Source organism: Pinus tabuliformis, chromosome 7 (genome assembly GCF_031772625.1).
Source record: "Pinus tabuliformis cultivar Carrire ecotype Pingquan chromosome 7, CPIR1, whole genome shotgun sequence".
In the NCBI taxonomy this organism is placed as follows: Eukaryota; Viridiplantae; Streptophyta; class Pinopsida; order Pinales; family Pinaceae; genus Pinus; species Pinus tabuliformis.
The window spans coordinates 939,932,123-939,952,363 of NC_142293.1; positions in this window are offsets into that span (position 1 = coordinate 939,932,123).

Consider the following 20,241-nt stretch of genomic DNA (forward strand, 5'->3'; position numbering starts at 1 on the left):
CTTTGGATTTTGCCAACAATTACATTGTCAAATTTCTAGAATGAAAAGCAAAACATAAGATCAATTTCTACATATGACATGTTAAGTTCACAGTGATTGGAAAATACAATTCTTAGTAAAATTGTTATTTTTAATTATTCAAAATATATTTTTAAATACATAAATAAATTTAGAGCCATAAAATACTTATTCCATACAAATTTGAGATCTCTCAAATTATATATGTTACCTAAACAAATTTTAACAAAATTTTATATAAAACTCATAAAAATATATATACTTGGATGAAAGCAAAATTATATAACATTTAAATTACTAGGTAAGTGTGTTGTAAGAGTTTTAAAAAGTATTAAATCAATTTATATCAAAATGTTATAAAAAATTTAAAGTAATGACATCATAAAATTCTAAAGCAAAAAATTATCATACTTCTAAGCCATTCTTAACCATCAAAACACATATAATTCATATATATATATAAGTATAAAACAAAAGTGAATGATTAGTAATTCGTTATTTATAAAAAAATGAATATCCCAAGATATGGAGTCTACACCAAAACGATATAATGATGTGGAAGTGACACCAACACGAAAAACAAGCATGACGTTGGGATGACGTCACATATAGGAGGTGGCAATAAAGTTAATAATGCACTCACATGGACCTGTAATTGTCTCATTTATTATAAAACACCAAACCCAAGTTAAAATAGAAAATTATTCACACTGACATGGGAATACTTTGCAGGCTTGGTCGGTCAATCTTTTTCATGTTTTTAACTAATACCTACTTCGGAAAGAGATGAGGCTCAATCTAGTCAGGGAGCAGAGCGTGCTATAGTAATTATGAAGGGTGGGAATTCTAGTAATTATGAAGGTTGGGAATTCTGAAAGAGAGGATGCTCAATCTAAGGGAGAAAAGCATGTTAGAGTAATTAGTGAGGGAGTTGTCTATCGAGGTGGAGGAATTGCCCGGATGGCTAAAAGTGGCTGGAATCCGGGCAAAAAAATTTCAAAAAATCTTGTAGAGGCAGTGTTTGAATCGTGTTTTTGATGGTGGAAATGGATTCAGCACCATCAAAAATGTCTAGGACACCTAAAATTTTGAAGTTTAACAACTATAACTTGGATTTACAAAAATCTTTGCCAGATTTTCTCTAAATATGACTGGAATTTCCATAACTTTCCGGGCAATTCCTCCAGCTAGTTAGACTACGGCAAAGGTATAAATATTAGTGTAGGTTTTATTTGAAGTAATCTAATATTTAAGGGAGATTTGCACAACAATTTAAGAATTTGTTACCCTTTGAATGAAATAAAGGTATAAATATTTTATAAATTGAATATAAGAAGTATAATTTTTAATTTAATAATGATATTTGGATATATATATATATATATGTAAAATTAATAAGGATCAAAAAATTAATAGTATTAAAATTTTAAGATTTAAAGTATTATAAGTTTTAAAATATAAATTAATTTTTATGAGTTGTATAGGGCGAGCAGAAGCGGCAGGCAGAGGGGGAGGTGCGTGCAGGAGAAGCGGAAGGTAGGGGGGAGGAGCGTGCGCAGGAGGGGAGCAGGGGTGAGCAGGCAAGGGGGAGGGCGAGCAGAAGCGGCACGCAGAGGGGGAGGTGCGTGCAGGAGAAGCGGAAGACAGGGGGGAGGAGCATGCGCAGGAGGGCGAGCAGGGGTGAGCAGGCGGGGGGGGGGCAAGTAGAAGCGGCAAGCAGGGGGGAGGTGCATGCAGGAGGGCGAGCAGGAGGGCGTGCAGGAGGGCGGGCAGGGGTGAACAGGCAGGGGGGGCGAGCAGAAGCGGAAGGCCGGGGGGAGGAGCGTGCGCAGGAGAGGAGGAGCGTGCACAGGAGGGCGAGCAGGGGTGAGCAGGCAGGGGGGGCGAGCGGAAGGCAGGGGGAGGAGCGTGTGCAGGAGGGGAGGAGCGTGCGCAGGAGGGCGAGCGGAAGGCAGGGGGAGGAGCGTGTGCAGGAGGGGAGGAGCATGCGCAAGAGGGCAAGCAGGGGTGAGCAGGCAAGGGAAGCGGCAAGCAGGGGGGAGGTGCGTGTGCAGGAGGGCGTGCAGGGGTGAGCAGGAGGGCAGAAGCGGTTGGGGAGCAGGAGGGCAGAAGCGGAAGGCAGTAGCGGCAGGGGAGCAGGAGGCAGCAGCGGTATGGCGAGCAAGCGGGCTGAAGTCTTCTGGTCTCTAGTTTTTTTTTAAGCGGGGGCGAGGTGGCTCCCCTTGCCGCCTCTGCCCCCGGTGACGCCTCTGCTCCGATGGGTCTTCCCCTTCTCGGCGGCAGTTAGGTCTTGTTTCTGGCCACGACATATCCTTTGGAGTGTTGAGGGAATAGTGGTGCCTCTGAACTGTTTCGTGCCGCTCCTATGGATGTCCCCGTTGGTCTTTTTTGCAGGCAGATGCGGTTGATTGTTGGCAGCGTTCTTCCTCTGTTTCTCGTCTGAATCGGGTGGAGAGTTTGAGGGGGCGGGGAAGGAGTGGCTTCTTTTGTTGCTCTCTTCCTCATTTCGTGCCTCTCCCTCCATTTTGGGCGGTCAGATCTTGCTGCTCTTTCTTCAGATGCTTATCTGCTTGGTTTTTTGGTGCCTCTTCTACACCTTATAGTTGGATTGCCTCGTCTGGGGGGCAATATTGGCCTTTCAGGGCTTTATTTGGGATCTGTTTTAGCAGATTTGCTTGTGGCTCGGTCCACGTTTTTGCATATGCTTTCATGCATTTGCTTATTTAATCTCCATATATGAATGTTTCTGCATATGCTTCTTGCATTTGCACTATGTAATCTTCTTATATGAATATATTTCGCTTTTTTTTTTTCTGAAAAAAAAATAGTGATATTGGACATTAGACAATTCCCAAAACACTATGAGTGCAAGAATATATTATCTTTGTAATACTAAAAAAATTGAATATGAAAAGTACTTTCTCACAATTCCAAAATATTTGTCACAATACTAACCTTCCTAACCCATCATCAAAACTATGTTATCTCCAAACACTTCTTTTAATGCTTTTTGTGCATAAAAATAAAATTATAAGGAAATCTAAGTAATCTCTTACCTTTCATAAGGTCTGGTATATCAATTTTGGCCCAAGTGGATGTACAGAGGATGCTCAATTTAAGGGAACAAAGCATGTTAGAGTAATTATTAAGGGTGGGAATTCTAGAAAACTACAGACAAGAAAAGGTAAGGATTAAAAAATATTAGTATAGATTTTATTTGAAGTACTCTTATATTTAAGGGAGATTTGCACAACGGTTTAAGTCCTTGTTAATGTAGTACATGAAGAATTTGTTACCCCTTGAATGAAACAAAGGTATAAATATTTTGTAAATTGAATATAAGAAGTCTAATCTTTAATTTAATAATAACATTTGGATATATATGTAAAACTAATAAAGATAAAAAAAAAAAATTAATAGTATTAGAATTTTAAGATTTAAGTATTATAAGTTTTAAAATATAAATTAATTTCAATGAGTTGTATAGTGAAATTGTACATTAGACAATTCGCAAAACACCATGAGTGCAAGAATATATCATTTTTGTAATACTAAAAAAATTGAATATGAAAAGTACTTTCTCACAATTCCAAAATATCTGCCACAATACTATCCTTCCTAACCTGTCATCAAAACTATGTTGATCTCCAAAACCTTCTTTTAATGCTTTTTGTGCATAGAAATAAAATTATAAAGAAATCTAAGTAATCTTTTACTTTTCATAAGGTCTAGTATATCTATTTTGGCCCAAGTGGATGTTAATAATCATCATTACCAATTATTAAGATAGTATTGAATTTTACGCAAATTATAATTTCCTGGGCTGAGATGATGTATATTTTCAGTTTCTATTTTTTATTAAGTTAATTTTGTTTATTATTATGTTAAACATTGCTTTCCTTATTATCTATATTTGATGCTCCAATTATAAACTCCTCCAAATTAATAACATTTTGCATTCATGAATGTTTTGAACATAAAGTTGATAAGCTATTAATTTATGTTCACATAAATTGAAGGGGAGCAAAAATATTGAAACATTATAAATGTTTTGATGGAAAAGAATGATGTGAAATTCAAGCATTGCATTGAATTGTTATTAGTGTTATATATAATTCAATATTGTAAGACATGGATCCTCTTTCCGATGTGGGACAGGGATTATGTCCCAAGGATTATATATATATATATATCTTTTAAGAGAGAGAGTGTGTTAACATTAAATATTGATTAGAAAAAAATAAAAGATAAATTTAATGATAATACTAATATAAGTCCATTTTAACCTTAAATATGCTAAAAAATATAGCATTTTTTCATGTATAAATTGAAAAGGGATTCATTATGTTAAAGGCATGTAAAAAGGGAAAGGTTTTACTCAAAACGTGATCGGCCAAAATCATTTATGTATAATATACAATGCCTTCCTCAACCCTATCCACCCTATATTTCTTAACCTTTCCTCCTACAATGCCTACCCATCTTCACATATTATTGTCCATTTGTACCCTGTTTGCAATTCCTTTTTTTCTCTTTGTCTAATGACTTGTTGCAGTATCTTTTCCCCTATTATTTAATGGTTGGAAATGATTTCCAAATGGATGTATCAATGAATAATTGCTTCGGGTTATTTTTAAAGGACAAAGGTGTTGCATACATAGGTTAAAGAAGGTGGTGGTGCCCCACTAATGGATCTTAGAAGGGGTCATGAATGGATCCCAAAGGGACAAATAGATCTAAGTAAAAATAATTTATTTAACTACTTCGATGGAAAAAGATAAAACATATGCTTTCATTTCTTCTCCCTTAACTTAATAAGATTTAGTAAAATATCCCTTTTAAATCTTCTCCCTTGTATAGGGTTCAATGCCTCTTTTATCTCTTCACCCTTGTATTAGCAAGATTAAGTTCAATATCCCTTTTAGCTCTTCTTCCTTTTATCAACAATTGAATTCAATATCGCCAAAGGATATTTTCATATTTTCCTTGTAAATCAAGGTTATTTAACCTTTCTATTTTTATTATGCATAGGATTAAGAGGGGTTCTCCTTGGGGGGCCTTCACTATATGAATATTTGAGCTTATTTTTTTTGGATTGGAATGAATATTTTAATTTGAACTAAACTTGTAAGTCCCAAGGGTCTCTTCGAATATGCCTCCCAATGTTCCACTAGACTTCTCTAAGTGATAAGGAATTTTGTTGGATATTCCCAACATATGGTCCTAGTAACTAGCTAAACCTATAAGGTACACCAAAATTTCTAGATTTTGAAGGTACAAAACATGCTTCTCCTCCAATAATGCGCAAGTATGCATTAACTCTCTATCAACATCAATTGTTAATACTCAAGATTTGGCTCAATGTAAACATATCCCTACTAATGAAATTATGAAGGGAGAAACCCATAAAGGAGAAGGACACTATGGCTAGGGAACTAGATGTGATATTCTAGCATTATAGATAGGGTGAGCATCTATACTTCAAGGATTGTTAATCCTAAAGTAAGATTTCCTTGATGATTTTATTTCTTGAACTATATTTCAAGAGGATTGAGTGGATAATTGGTAATCCGATTTAATAACCTTATTTATGCATAAGGAGAATGTTGGAATTACTATCACAAACAAGAGATCAATCCCAAGTTATGCAAACTTAGTAGCATTTTGAGTGTAAATTAATCAGTCGTTCATGGGATTGTTGAGTGGAAGGCGTGAAAGATTATGAGGAGGAGGAGATTTATGTCCCATTGCACAAGGTGAGAGAGCCAATTCTTTATATTAAGAGAACTTACAATTTGAATCTATAGGCCTTTCGCAAGCAACCTTGAGGTTGTGGATGACATCATTATATGCTTTATCAAAAAATTAGAAGTATATTAGGGGCATTTTGAGGATGTAATTACATTCGAATTTGAGTGTTTGAAAGCTTGAGATGTAGAGACACCAAAATGGAATATGGATATTTATGAAGATATTTAGCAAAATGTGGTGGAGACATATGTAGGGGCACTTCAATAGGAAAATATGTAGGGTACTTACTTCAAAGAAGTAATGAGAAGGTGATAATTTTGAAGAAATTTTTGAAAGTGAAGCAAGAAATAGATGTGGATGACTTGATTTTTAATAACTAGACAAATAGATTGCTTACCATCCATGGAAAATAACTTAAAGTATTAAGAGAAAAAATTGCAAAGTAAACGAAGTCTTAACTTTCATGTGAAGCTAGCCCATGTAGCAATTTTTCCATGTCTCAATAATTTATAAATATAAAATGAATAGACCAACACTTATTCAAATTGCATAATGATGATCGTTGGTTATAAATACTCTTGCATTAAATCTTTAATAATAGAAACAAAGTAAAGTTCTTCTAAATTTTTGGTCACCCATATCTAATGCGTAGAATAATAATATCCTTTTATAACTATAAACACACAATATTCAACCAACTAAATTAACGTAAACTAAATCACGACATGCACTAAATTCAAAACATTATTAAATTATTAAAATTTGTAAAATATAAACTTACCTGAAATTATTAAATTATTGAAATTTGTAAAATATAAACTAAGATGAACTAAGAATCCAAGCCCGTTGCTTCACATGAATCTAGTATCTTCAATGCTTTACATAGTGAGGGCTCCACCAAGCCATTATTATATGTCTTCCATTATATTAAACATAGAGTTTTGCATATTCAACACCTTTATTAAACAAATCGTATCTTTTCATTTATATATTCACTCAAATTCTGCAATGCCATATCCCTTTTATTTCTATTCTAACATATAGATAGGGTTGCACATATTTTAAATTATAAAATTTGGTTATTTAGTGTTATAAATGTATTTGTTCGACTCTATGTACTTTATTAGCCGTTTATATGTTATTATTTATTTTTCCTTTTCTCTTACATGATGATAGGGCGACTACTTATTTTTAGGGATTTCATAAATCACTTATTACTGGTTAAAAAATACATATAAAAATTCTTAAATTTATACTATTTAGGGATTTCATAAATCACATACTATTTATTTTTTTAAAATATAAAAAAATTTAACTAATAATTTTCAAAAATGTTTTAAATAATAATTATATTGAAAAGTATTTTTTATTTTAATATAGAAAAAATGTTGTAATATCTTGTTATCTAAACATAAACATATATATATATATATATATAACCAATCTAGATCTATCTTAACTTTGAATCAATTAAGAAATTTTTAAAAGTCTTCAAATTTTTCATTAAAAAAGAGATTTGCACCTTGAAAATTTGATCCCCTGGATATCCATAATTAAGATGGATCTAGATTAATGATAATAAATTTCTATTAAATCACCACTTTTATACATAAGTCATGAGATCTATATATCTATCCACACCCTAACTTCTATACCCAAGAGTCTCTTATGTGTGTGTGGGGGGGGAGGCGCAGTTCAAGATTTTAATGTTTTTCTTTTTTGGCACCTCTTGTTCTCAATGCGTTCTTCACTATCAGGTGGTTATGACATCAAATATTTTTCCATCTATGTTAAAGTTGGAGCATACAAAAAGTATACACGTATGAGTGATCCAAGTTGTAGTATTAATTATTAGGTGTTATATTTATTGAATTAATAATTTTTTTTATAATTTAATATGGGGAGATGTTGTGATGATGTGTTAGATTAGGGCATAGTCTAACTTATAGATGAAATGACCTTTTTCACAACATTTTTTTGTGGTTAATTTTAACCAAAATATGGCATAATTTTTTAAAAACTTGAGTTTAAATTGTTTAATCTGTAGAATTAGAGTGTCGCAAGGGTTTTTCAGGGTGTTGAATCCATTTTTGCATTTGAAAATGCATTTTAAACAACAAAAAATCACATTCTTTCTTGAAATTGTTTTGTCAAATTCAACTGAAAAAATCTATTTCATCTCTAAATTAAATAATGTATTTTTTCTCCATTTATTTAAATAATTGAATTGCATTAGTTTATTTTTAATTATTAATTGTTAATTTTGATTCAAAATTTTTCCCCGGATTCAACTTATTTATTTAAGTTAAAAATCTTATTTTTAATTCAAAATCTTTTATTATTATAAAAAAGCTTCTTTAAACCCCCACTATTAACTTGACCCTTAATGACTCTGTTAAATATTATTATTATTTTTCCCAATAGCTAAATAATTAATTCTCTTCTATTTAAGGCTTCCAACACCCGCATGTTTATCATTCAATATTCTCTAGTCTCTGATGATGGGTAGAAGGTCCATCTAAAACTTTAAACAAGATATGAATCCTATACACAATTCCATCCAAAAAAATTCTTCAAATCGAAATGATTGTAGAAATCTTCATTCTATTATATTGTAATTCTGTTTTTATTAATAAAATTACATAAACAATTTATTAAGTAAACAAATTATAACATACATATCATATTAAAATAAATTTAAATAATGATGATTCATATTCATAACCATGACATTTCATAACTTAATATTTAAATTTAATTAATAAACACATAAAAAATTAATATTTACAATACATTCTTTTTCTAAGCTATATAAATAAATTAGAAATAAGAATACTGAACTATGCATAGATATAGTGAAATTTATATAAATAAAAAAGACCTGCATAGATTCTTCTTTAACTCCTTATTTACCAAGTATAGAGGGAATCAAATCTCTAGAGGTACAAACCTTTCCTCTCTCCAGTTTTGCACTCAAAAAGAAGTTTGCATTTTTAAAGATTTGATCCTTGTCCATCTATAATAGATCTAGAATTAAGATGGATCTATGCTATTTTTTGAAGTAAAAATAAAAATAAAAATAATTATTAATTTCCCATATATTAGTAACAAGAATCATAAAGATTTACCTATGAAAGAATTAAAGCCAAGGAAAAATCAAATTAACTTTATAAAAAATTTAAATTTTATTTTATTTTTTAAAATAAAACTAAAAATAAAAAAATCATTAATTTTACCTTATATTAATAATAATAACAAAAATTTAATTTTTATTATAAATTTATGTAGAAATAAAAGAGAAAAATATTTACCTAATTAATATCGAATAAAAAATAAACAATACTCATTTATATTCATAAATAATTAATAAAATTAAAAATAATTAATTTTTTTAATACTTCACCATGAATAAAATAAATTACTATATTCATATTGCCAAGTGTTTTACATCTAAATATTAATTGCTTTGCCAAGTGCTTTACATCTAAATATTGGAAAGATGATGTCATATAATATTAACTTTACAGGACAACCAAAAATAAAAAACTATATATACATATCTATAAGATAAATAATTACTTATATACTATAGGGACCATCTAAAAGACAAATCAACCTAAATCTATTTTAAACATGCTTTATCAAATATCAAAACTTAGCTGAAGAACTAAAGGCTTAATTTTTTATCATTTATTTGGAAAGAATTAGTGCTGACAACATCTGAAAAACAAGTCAGCGTAAATCCATTTTAAACATAATTAATCAAATATAAAAACCTAACCGGAACTAAAGGTTTAATTTTTTATCATTTATTTTGAAAGAATTAGCGCATGACAGTTTTTTTGGGGAACCATTTCGATTCAGAACCCAATAAACACTAAAATTAAATTAACATTATTTTATTTACGACCTCCATTAAAAAATAATTAAGTCGATGTTTCAAATTTTAGAGATGTAAATCGAATTTAAAGTCAAATCCACCCCCTCCTCGACAAAGCATGACGTTAGGATGATGTCACATGTTAATAATGCACTCACATGGACATGTGACGAATGTCCATGTGACCTTTACATTTAATATTAAAGTTTTATCATAAGTTTATAATATTATCAACACGGAACCCAAGTTAAAGTTAATAATATTATCAACACGGAACCCAAGTTAAAGTTAATAATATTATCAACACCAAACCCGAGTTAAAATAGAAAATTTGTGCAGACTTACATGAGGATGCCTTGCAGGCTTGGTCGGTCAGTCCTTTTCTTACTTTTTACCACTAGATAATTCTGAGACATACTCTGGTAGGGGAGAAAAGCATGTTAGAGTAATTATTAAGGGTGGGATCTCTAGAGAAGTACAAAAGAATAAAATAAAGCATTAAGAACATTAGTGGAGATTGTCTTCGAATGAATTCTGTATATTCTATATAAAAAACAAGAGGAGAGCTGCACAACCAGTTCGTTCTTGTTTTGAGATGGACATTAGTAGAGATTGTCTTTGAATTAATTATTTATATTAGGTATTCTATATAAAAACAAGAGTAAGTTCTTGTTTTGAGATTTTTTTATTATTTTAAGATATGTTTGTATACATTATAAGACAGAAAGAATTTAATTTAGTTCTTTGAACAGAATAAAGAGATGAAGATTTTATAAATGGAATATGAGAATTATAATTTTTAATTTATATTTTGCTGTAAAGTTTTTAAAAGGGCTTAAGGTTAATTGAAATATGGTAAGTTTTTTTTTTTTAATGGAGAAAAACTGAATTTTTTATTAAGCCAATTAAAAGTTATAGTTGTAAATGCATTAAATATACGAAAACTATGAGTCTACAATGAAGTAGAAAAAGCACCACTGAGTAGAATTGAAATATGGTAAGTGTTATCATTATTACTTTAGCAATAATTTTCTTCATTTTAGTGAAGGATAAAGCTAACATAAGAGAAGCTTTTCTGGTAGGACTTATTATTCTTAAGGTAAGACATAATTATGTTTAAGGTCTTTTAAGTATATACTCAATTCACACCAAAGAGATGCATCGATCAAGGATAAGGTAGTTACTCAAGTCAATTACAAATTTGGTTGAAAGTGTTCTCAGAGGGATTTAGGACATTTATCAGTAATGATCTTATGCAAAACAATCTCCAAAGCATTCATACATGAAAATTACAAATGATTATTGTAAAACTTGTATAAAATATAGGAAATTATAACAATAAACAAGTTACAACAACACTGCAATTCATCCATCAAAATGAATTATAAGCTAGTAGAAAATAGGGCTAAAATAAAGAATAAATATAGGGTTTTATTGACTTTTAAAATTTGAAAATTACAAGGAATATAACAACCAACTAAGACAAAATATCTAGCCCTAATTATGCAATAGTATAAATCAGCAAGGCATATTTTATGCAATAAAATGATTTCATGTCAAATATGCAAGAAAACCCTAGTATTTAAGTTCAAAATATATGATAGAAAACCCTAGAATTTTGGGTTAAATCATCAAGGAGTAAGTGTAATGACATTTGATATGGTTTGGGGTTTACGTCATGGGTAGTGTCATTAACATGCAAGGTTATATAAAATATTCATCCACATGAGCACCTTGGTAGAGGGAACATGTTGTGCAATAACAACATGGTGGTTAAATCAATGAGTACTTTGAAGAGGAAAAGTTCTGGAGCTTTTATTATGGCATTCTTCAAGGATAAGGTTTGGTTATGAACTACTTCTCAATGAAAACTATAGGAGCCATTTTTCGAAAGGGAAAGAACAAAAAACAAGCCTTGGATCTTCACTCAAAAATTGCACTCATGTTGTCCTAATCAAGTTGCAAGATAGTAGCCACCATTAGATCAAAGAGATCTACTTCAAATTACCCATACTAGGGGGGTCCTTACTAACCTTGCTTAATGTGTTAAAAAATGTAGCAAGAAAGGATCAATTTGACTTTAGCCTTAGTCAAATTGAGTAAACCGAATTTCCACATCAACAAGACAACTTGGAGGTAGTTAACTAGTGTAACATGGCTCTTGTCACTCAGTTAGCTCAATAAATTTGATTTAGGGGCTTGGAATTCAGTTATGCATGTGTTGATTGCTAAATTTTAGCAATCTAGTTCGGTGATTTTTAGTTGTATTCAATTAATTGACCTCTAACTATTGATAGAGTCATTTGAAGGTCAGTTGTCTAGTGGGACAACAGTCTAGCTCATAGATTTGTTAGTTAACTTATCAATCAACCCAAAATAGCTAATGCATGCATGGAATTTGAATTTCTTAGTGAAGTGGAAGAGATAAGGCCAATGCATCATGAGTTGTATACTAGTTTAAGTGTATAGTTGTTGCATGAGTCAGGAGATCAATCCTTGGGAATTGCACAAGCAAATAAGAGGAAAATCCTATCTTTTAGGAGCTAATTTTCTCAAGGATTGCGTAATGAAATAGGAGGCTGGAGGAGGCAGAAATTAGCTAAGTGTTGGCCAAAGTTTTTAATTTAACAAAGAGAAAAATTATTCTTTTGTAGGTTGTGCTCAAAGCTGGAGTAAGCAATTGTAATAGTTTCTATATTCAATACATTAATGCAAAGAGGCTTGAGGGGTTTTTCCTAGTTGGGTTACCCTAGAAATCACTATGTACTTGTAGTTTTTCTTGTTACATGTCTATGCATGTTGTTTTAAATTGTGATTTCCATTCCGTAGATTAGTAGAGTATAATTGTGCCTCTTGTTTTTCAGTTTGAAATCTTGAATTTCTATCATATTTCTACATGGTATCAGAGCTCTGAAATCACATTAGAGACCTGTGTTTCGAATTTGTTCTTTAGGAATTTCGAATTCGCAGCTTTAGTGTAGCATTTTTTTCTTTAGATTTGGGAGAATTTCTTTCAACAAACTTAGATTGGAGTATGCCTTGGAGGATATCATGAATTTCCTAGCCTCGAAGGACCGAATGGAAGTAGTGCTCAATGATAATGGTGTGTTAGAATATGTGAAAACTGACATTGCAAAACCCCAGTAGTTTGATGCACAATAATTAGCCTAATGGAAGAAGTATATTGCAAAGGCCAGGATAATTCTTCTAGAAGGTGTGAGAGACCATGTGGTCTCAAATATCCATGACAAAGAGACAACATTTGCTATGTGGAAGAAACTGACTAAGCTATTTGAAAATAGGAGTGGCCATAGAAAATTGGCCCTGAAATATAGAATTCGAAAACACTAGAATGCAGAAGAATGATACTATTCCACAATATATCTCCAGGTTCACTCATGTTCGAGATGATCTTGAAGGGGTTGGGTTGAATGTTTCAGAAGATGACCTGGTGAGCCTTATAAAATCCTAGCACAGTTACTAGGACTATGTGAAAGGAAGGGAAAAATTATCGAATTGGGAAAGGCTGTGGTATGATTTCGTTCAAGAATAGTTCAGGAGGAATATCAGAGATGGAAAATCATCCAAAGCAGAGGATGAAGAAAAATTTCATTGGTTGGAAAGGGGAAGAAGGGAAAAGGGAAGAAGACCTAAGGAAAACCTGAATCTAGCCAAAATGGCAAGAAGAAAGACTTGAGCAAGATAAAATGATTCCATTGCCATGAATACAGGAACTATGCAACAAAATGTTCACACAAAAAGTCTATCAAGAAGCCTTCGAGAGGAGTCGGAGGTGAAGCATTGGCTTCACAATTTGAATTAGACTTCACCCTAATAGCATGCATGGCCAACACTATTATGGGGAGTATGCGGTACCTTGATTCCAGTGTCACATTCCATATGACATGGTGCAAGGAGTTTTTTAGTAGCCTAGAGGAGAAGGATCTATAGATGCATATCGAAATGGGGGATGATGGGAGGTACAATGCTGCAAGAATTGGTATTGTCACCTTTGGGAGGGACAAAACCTCTCCTCTTCACCTCAAATATTTTATGTTTGTACATGGGCTGAAGAAGAACTCGGTCTCTGTAGCAGTATTGGAGGATAGAGACTATGTTGTTATTTTCAGTAAAGGAAAGTCTTTCTGAGACACATAACTATCAGGAAAGTGAAGTAGATCAGGGTTCAAGTGAAGAACCTATACAAACTTGAGGTGGGAGATTGCACTGCATTGAACAGTAAGGCTGAAAAGTGCAGAGTCGAGATGTTGGAGAACTCTAGCACAAGAGATTGGGTCATCTACACCATGGTGCCTTAAAAATCATGTAGAAAATTACCAATGGTCTCCCTAAAGGCTCCCTTGACTAGCAGAATGATTGAAAGGGTTTCACACTGGGGAAATATGTCAAATCCACTTTCCATGACAGGGAGAGTAGAGCAAATGCAATCTTAGAGTGAGCCCACTCTGATGTTTGTGGACCCTTTTCTACAACCTCCATAGAAAAACATAAGTGCTATGTTACTTTTATTGATGATTTCTCTTGAAAATTATGGATCTTCTTCATGCAGAAGAAGGATGATTTTTTCTCAAAATTTGTTGAATTCAAGGCATTGGTTGAGATGGAGACTGGGAAGAAGGTGAAGGCTCTCAAGAGCGATAATGGAGGTGAATTTGTTTCGCATGTCTTTAAGGATTTATGTGCTAAAGAAGGTATTCAAAGAGAATTGATAGCACTCCATAACCCACAACAGAATGGGGTGGATGAGAGGAAGAACAAGAGCATAGTGGGAGTAGCAAGAGCCATGTTGCACGATCAGGGGCTACATTACATATATGGGCAGAAGCATGTAACACCATAGTCTACTTTCATAATCAGAGTCCTCATATAATACGTGGTATGGTCACAATAGAGGAAGCTTTCTATGGGAGAAAGCCTGATGTGTCTCATTTCAGAATTTTTGGAGCTTCAGTTTATTGCCATGTGTCCATGGATTTTGTTATCACATTGTTTAGTCTGAAATTTTTTAAAAGCACTGACAACCGAAATGTCGGTGAGAATTTGTAATAAATAGGGTTAAAGCGTTGACAATGACAGTGTCAACGTTGTTGCAGTTTTGAAAATTTAAAATTACGTTGACAACCAAAGTAGCAATGCAAATTTCTGAAGATAGTCAATTAAACTCCAAAAGCTAGAAAATCAGCACCAAATGCGAAATTCAAACTTTTACATGACCAAAGAAATGCACTAATGGAATAGCCTGTTTAATCTCAAGTGTTTTTGGTTAGTGGAAGTACTTATATTACCATGAGTTAAAAGTTGTGTAGAGTGAATCATTTGTATTTTTTTATCTGTTTAAGTAAAAAAATTGATATCCCACATTCTTGTAATCAAATCCCACTCCCATCTTCATTGCCTGTGTTTCTAGACAGTGGAATTTATGACATAAGCTCAACGGTCAAGGAGAAAAGGTGCCAAAACATATTTGTTTTTACTTGACAAAAACTATGTTTTTAAAATTATTCCTCCTGTAAAAGGAAGTAAATTCGGTAGTGGTTTCCGAATATCTGCTAAAAAAAAAAAACAGACCCATATAAAAAATCCTCTCTCAGTTTTCGAACAGGTATTATGGTTTGAGATATTCGAAGGGATATTTGAAGGTTGTTTTTCAAGATTTTGCAATCCTGTTTTAGTAATTGTTTTCAAAATCAAATCCTGAACAAATGAGAATGAAGTTTTCCAAAACCGAAAGATATTTTTGTCCATAATGGATCCATTTAAAAAAATCTCTCTCTGTTTTCTACCAGATATCACCATTTTGGATTTTCGAAGGGATCACTGGACCCTATTTTTCAGGAATTCGTGAGGAAAAATCTCATGGATAGTTGTTGACTTGGATACCACCTCATAAAGTGCAACTTGTTGATCCTTATCTCCAGCGATGACTCCAACAACAACATGATATTTAGATGCAGATAGGATTAGGAAGTTTTCTATATGCATGTATTTGAGAGATACACTTTATCTCTTTTATTTTTAGTATATTGTAATTAAGGATAATCTAGAAAACTATTTTATTTATTGTGCTCTCTATATAAACAGTTTCTGAAGGAAAAAGGGTTGGAACTTATTTGAAAGTAGCCTTTTTTATGTACTGTGTGATCAAATTATAATAAAGTAGTCTATGTGAGCAGTTTTGCAGAAATTCCTGTGTTATAATTCCCTATTTGTCTCTTGGTGTAATATTTTCTTCAATATCTTAATGCTAAGTGGTTGAATTTGGAATTCATATTGTTGTGCTCCATTTTTCTTATGTTTCAGATATTTAAATACTTATTTTTTCACATATATATCACATTGTTTTCCTCCATTATCCTCCAAATTTCCTAAAAATTATCAAAGGAATTGTTACTATCTCGCTTTTGTGATGTTTGCTCATTGAACCTGTGATTATATAAGCCTGATTGGGTCAGACTCCATGCCCAATGGTGAAATTTTCCTACAGTCCAACCAATCTCAGTTTTTCTTAAATAAATCTGGTCATAGGACTTATTGCAAACCCTCTACCACTGTGACCTTGGGTAGCTGAGTTTTAGGGAGAGATCCCTCCCCAGTTTGAAAGGGCCATTTTTCATACTCAAAGTGGTTTGAGGTTACCTTATAGTTTTTCCCATAGCCATGGTTTTCTCTAAGAGATAACATTTTAGCTTCGTTGTCAAGGAGCGAAGGTGAAATTTTCCATGGGAGAACGATGAGATCCAGATTTGATTGTTGATGGTGAACAATTTTTAGACATAAGCAATTTGTGCATCATTCACCTGGAAACTCCAATCAATATTCAAATCAAATTCAAAGACTCCATTGGAGGATGAGCCTTATTGACAGAGACATGAAAGGACAATATGGGAAAACCAGGTATCAAAGCTTGAGTTTTATCCAAGATGTAATATTATTTTTTGTCAACTACTTCTTGTCCTTTCCCGAGCATATCAAAATAATTTTCCATTGCTTACTGTATTTGAATGCATACCATAGATCTACACTTGTATATCCTTCTTTAAAAATTGTAGATATACCTTCTTCTTGCATTGCTGATCTTGACCAAGTTTTTTCATCTGAGCCATATGATTTCCATGACTAGTCTTGTGAGCCTCATGTGATCAAGGTTGATATTACACCTCCTGTATCTAATCTTATACCTTCCAAGATTCAAGAGAGATATAGACCCTTAATATTGCCAAATACCTTCCATGATTTTCCTTCGAAACATTACAAATACCTTCCCAAGTTTGACCGGGACCCTGACAACTTTGCAGCGAATTAACACATTCAAGCCTTCGAGCATTTTATAGACCTTTTTGAAGTTGAGCATGATGATGTTTACTTGAGAACTTTTTCTCAATCATTACAAGGGGATGCTAAATAATGGTTCAGACATTTAGAGCCTAAATCAGTCGGTTCATGGGAGGAACTGAGTGATATTTTTCTGAAATTTTGGGGCGAGAGGAAATCCAAGGATCAACATTTTTCAGAGTTTCATGTCATAGAGAAACAGAGGGATGAAACCGTCTCTATGTTTAATAGGAATTTTTTCAATCTTTATCACAGGATGCCTAGATACATTCAACCTCCTCAAGTTGTTGCCATGTTGCATTATGCAACAACCTTTCATTCAGATTTTTCTTACCTTCTCATGAATAGGAGATTTGTGACCTTACAACAAATGTTTATTGATGCTCATAAAATAGATGAGAATCTTCAAGCATGTGAGAAAATACCAAAACATATCCTAGATGAAGTTACAGATTCAGATGAACAAGAGAATGAGCATGTTCAAAAGAGATTTGTTTTGAATCCTGATCCATTTCATTATGAGCAAAGGATTGATAATATCATACATTTTCTTGAAAGCCTCAATGATGATTTTTTGCAGAGAGAAATAATAAGCTTGTTGAAAAGAAGGTGTTGCTTCAAATTTTGATTTTCCTATATATGATGAATATGATGATTATTATGATGATGACTTTCATGAACAACCAATTGTATTTCCTTCATAAAAAAATGTTCATTTTCAATAGTCTAATGAAAGCACTCAACCTATATATCATAGTTACAACATTAGACATAAAGAGAGTGATCAATTAACTGAGGGTAACTCTTTGCCTTTGTGCTTTTCTTCATTCAAGTTGCTAAAAAATAAATTTAAAATAAAAAATGAAGAAGATGAACTTGAACTGATGCAAAATCACATAGGTTTATTGGAACAAACTGACAACATTATAGATCAACAAGGAGATTTTCATGTTTTTCATGATCTCGTGGCTTTGTATATGGAAATTTTTGTCAGTTCAGATTCACAACCATTAACTTACAAGGTGTAACAACCCTGGTGAAAATTCCATGTAATAAAAGTTAATAAAGGAAAAATAATAACCATGGTTGATGGGACACTTATTCCAAGCTGAATGTTGGGCAAGACATCCTAGTGTGGGTGTTCATTTGGTTATTAATGGATAAGGAAATTTGCAAAGGCAATGGCTAAGGATTTGGAAAGGAAAAATGGCATTTTTGGCACATTTATTTATGAAAATAATGGAAATTAGGAGAAAAGGGAGGTGAAAGGTCACGGGTTGCATGTGAGCAGAAAAATGAAGGAAAATAATAGAAAATGAAGAAAATAGAGGCCTCATTCATAAAAAGGATTCTGAGGATCAGTTGGTAACCTCTGTCAGTTAAATTCTGGAGCTCTCTCGTTATTCTCTCTCACTCTCATACTCTTGGATACTTATAGTTTTCTTGGAGAATTATTGGAGGGTGTGGTATACTTGGATTCTTGGAGAAAGAAGGCAAAGGAAGAGTAGGAAAGCGGAAGAGGACATCAGGATCAGAAGCTACAATGGGATTTGCTTGCAAGTATCGAGTTGCATGTATGTTTTCCTCACTAGTTTTGGCATGCATGATGCATGCATGTGGATTTTTGGTCATGATCTGCCATCGGCATGGAGGATTGCCTGGATTGGCAATGGATTTCCTAGCCTTTGCATTTCCTGGATAACCATGGAGATTGTGGGTCTATTTCCTTGTTTTTTTTTTGTTGGTTCTCATGTTTCCTTAGCTTGGGTTGAGTTATTAGTTCCTGGAAGCCTTGGTTGGACAAATTCTCTAGAATCCTTGTAACAACTTGGGTTGAGTTACTAGCCCTGGAAGCCTTGGTTGGACAAATGCTTCAGAAGCCTGGTGGTGGCTGTGGGTTGAGTTACTAGTCTTGGAAGCCTTGGTCGGAACAAACACTCTGGAAGCCCTAGAAGGCTTGGATAGAGACTGATTTGATGATGATTTTGTGATGTCCAACCATGAGGTGGAATCACTATTTGATGGGTTGAGGTGGATGGCCTCTGGAAGCCCTGGATGGTTTTGGATTGATGTTTTCTATGATATCCCACATTCATGCTTAAAATATGGCCTGGGGGTGAATGGTTGAAGATAGATTTGGCTCAGCCATTCTACGGTCGGGTGGAATGTGGAAGCCCGATCCTGGGTTTTGATTTTTCATCATCAATATGAGGTTATTTTTCCTTGTATTTCTATGAGTATTATACTAGATTATAGGTGGTTTATATGGCTATGATTTCATGGGTATTTATGTTGCTATTATGTTGGTTATATGTATGTTTTATGACTGTAGTTATGTATGGCTATCATCATGTTATTACTTTTAAATGAATGAACAATGTATCTATGACCTAATGGATGAAATGGTAGTCAATGTGTTGAGGCATCAATGTCTATTAGTGATTCTCAGCTAAGTATGAGACCCCTATGCTCATATTTGTTATTTACACCTATAGATTACATATTCGTGATATGTTTGACGAAATGACTTTCATGGCTAGTAGGGGTCCAGTCAAGGTCTTATTCAAGTAATTGCTTTTGCACTATCATTTCTATGTTATCTTACTGTTCTAAAGATGTCATTCTATTCTCGGAAATGACCTGGGCTTTGGGCCTGAAAAAGTGGCTCAAATCTTAAGGATGTTGGCACAACACTGTGCAAAAAAATCCCTGGATGTTGGCTTGCAGACATGTGAGAGCATCTAGAGGTCTCTGGACACTGACATGCCCATAGCATGAGAGTGTCCAAAGGTCAATTGGTCCAAAATCTCAGTGGGACACGGGGGATGGTTGGAAGAAAGGTTGGATTGCTTCCGGAGGGTCCTATTGCTGTTGTTGAATGTTTGTATGGTGTGTTTCCATCATTTCCACTTCCTTACCATGACTTAGGAGGCGAAATCATATCATAGTGGCCTCTCGTCGCATGTTTACCTCGGCTGGCCGGTTGCTTGGGTAGATGTGGGAGGAGGGTGTTACAGAGTGGTATTAGAGCATGGTTCACACATCAGACTGGATGGGTTGTGTGTTGGTCATGCATGCATGTCAGTTGCATGTGTGTCTCTTACACTTGCATTCCATGTGTTTGTTTCATTTGCATTATGTTGATCATGGTTATTGTGATGTCGCCATGTGGAAGTTGATGTTGTTATTGTGGGATGCATCATCATGAGTGTATGACTGGTTATATGTCTATTATGTCA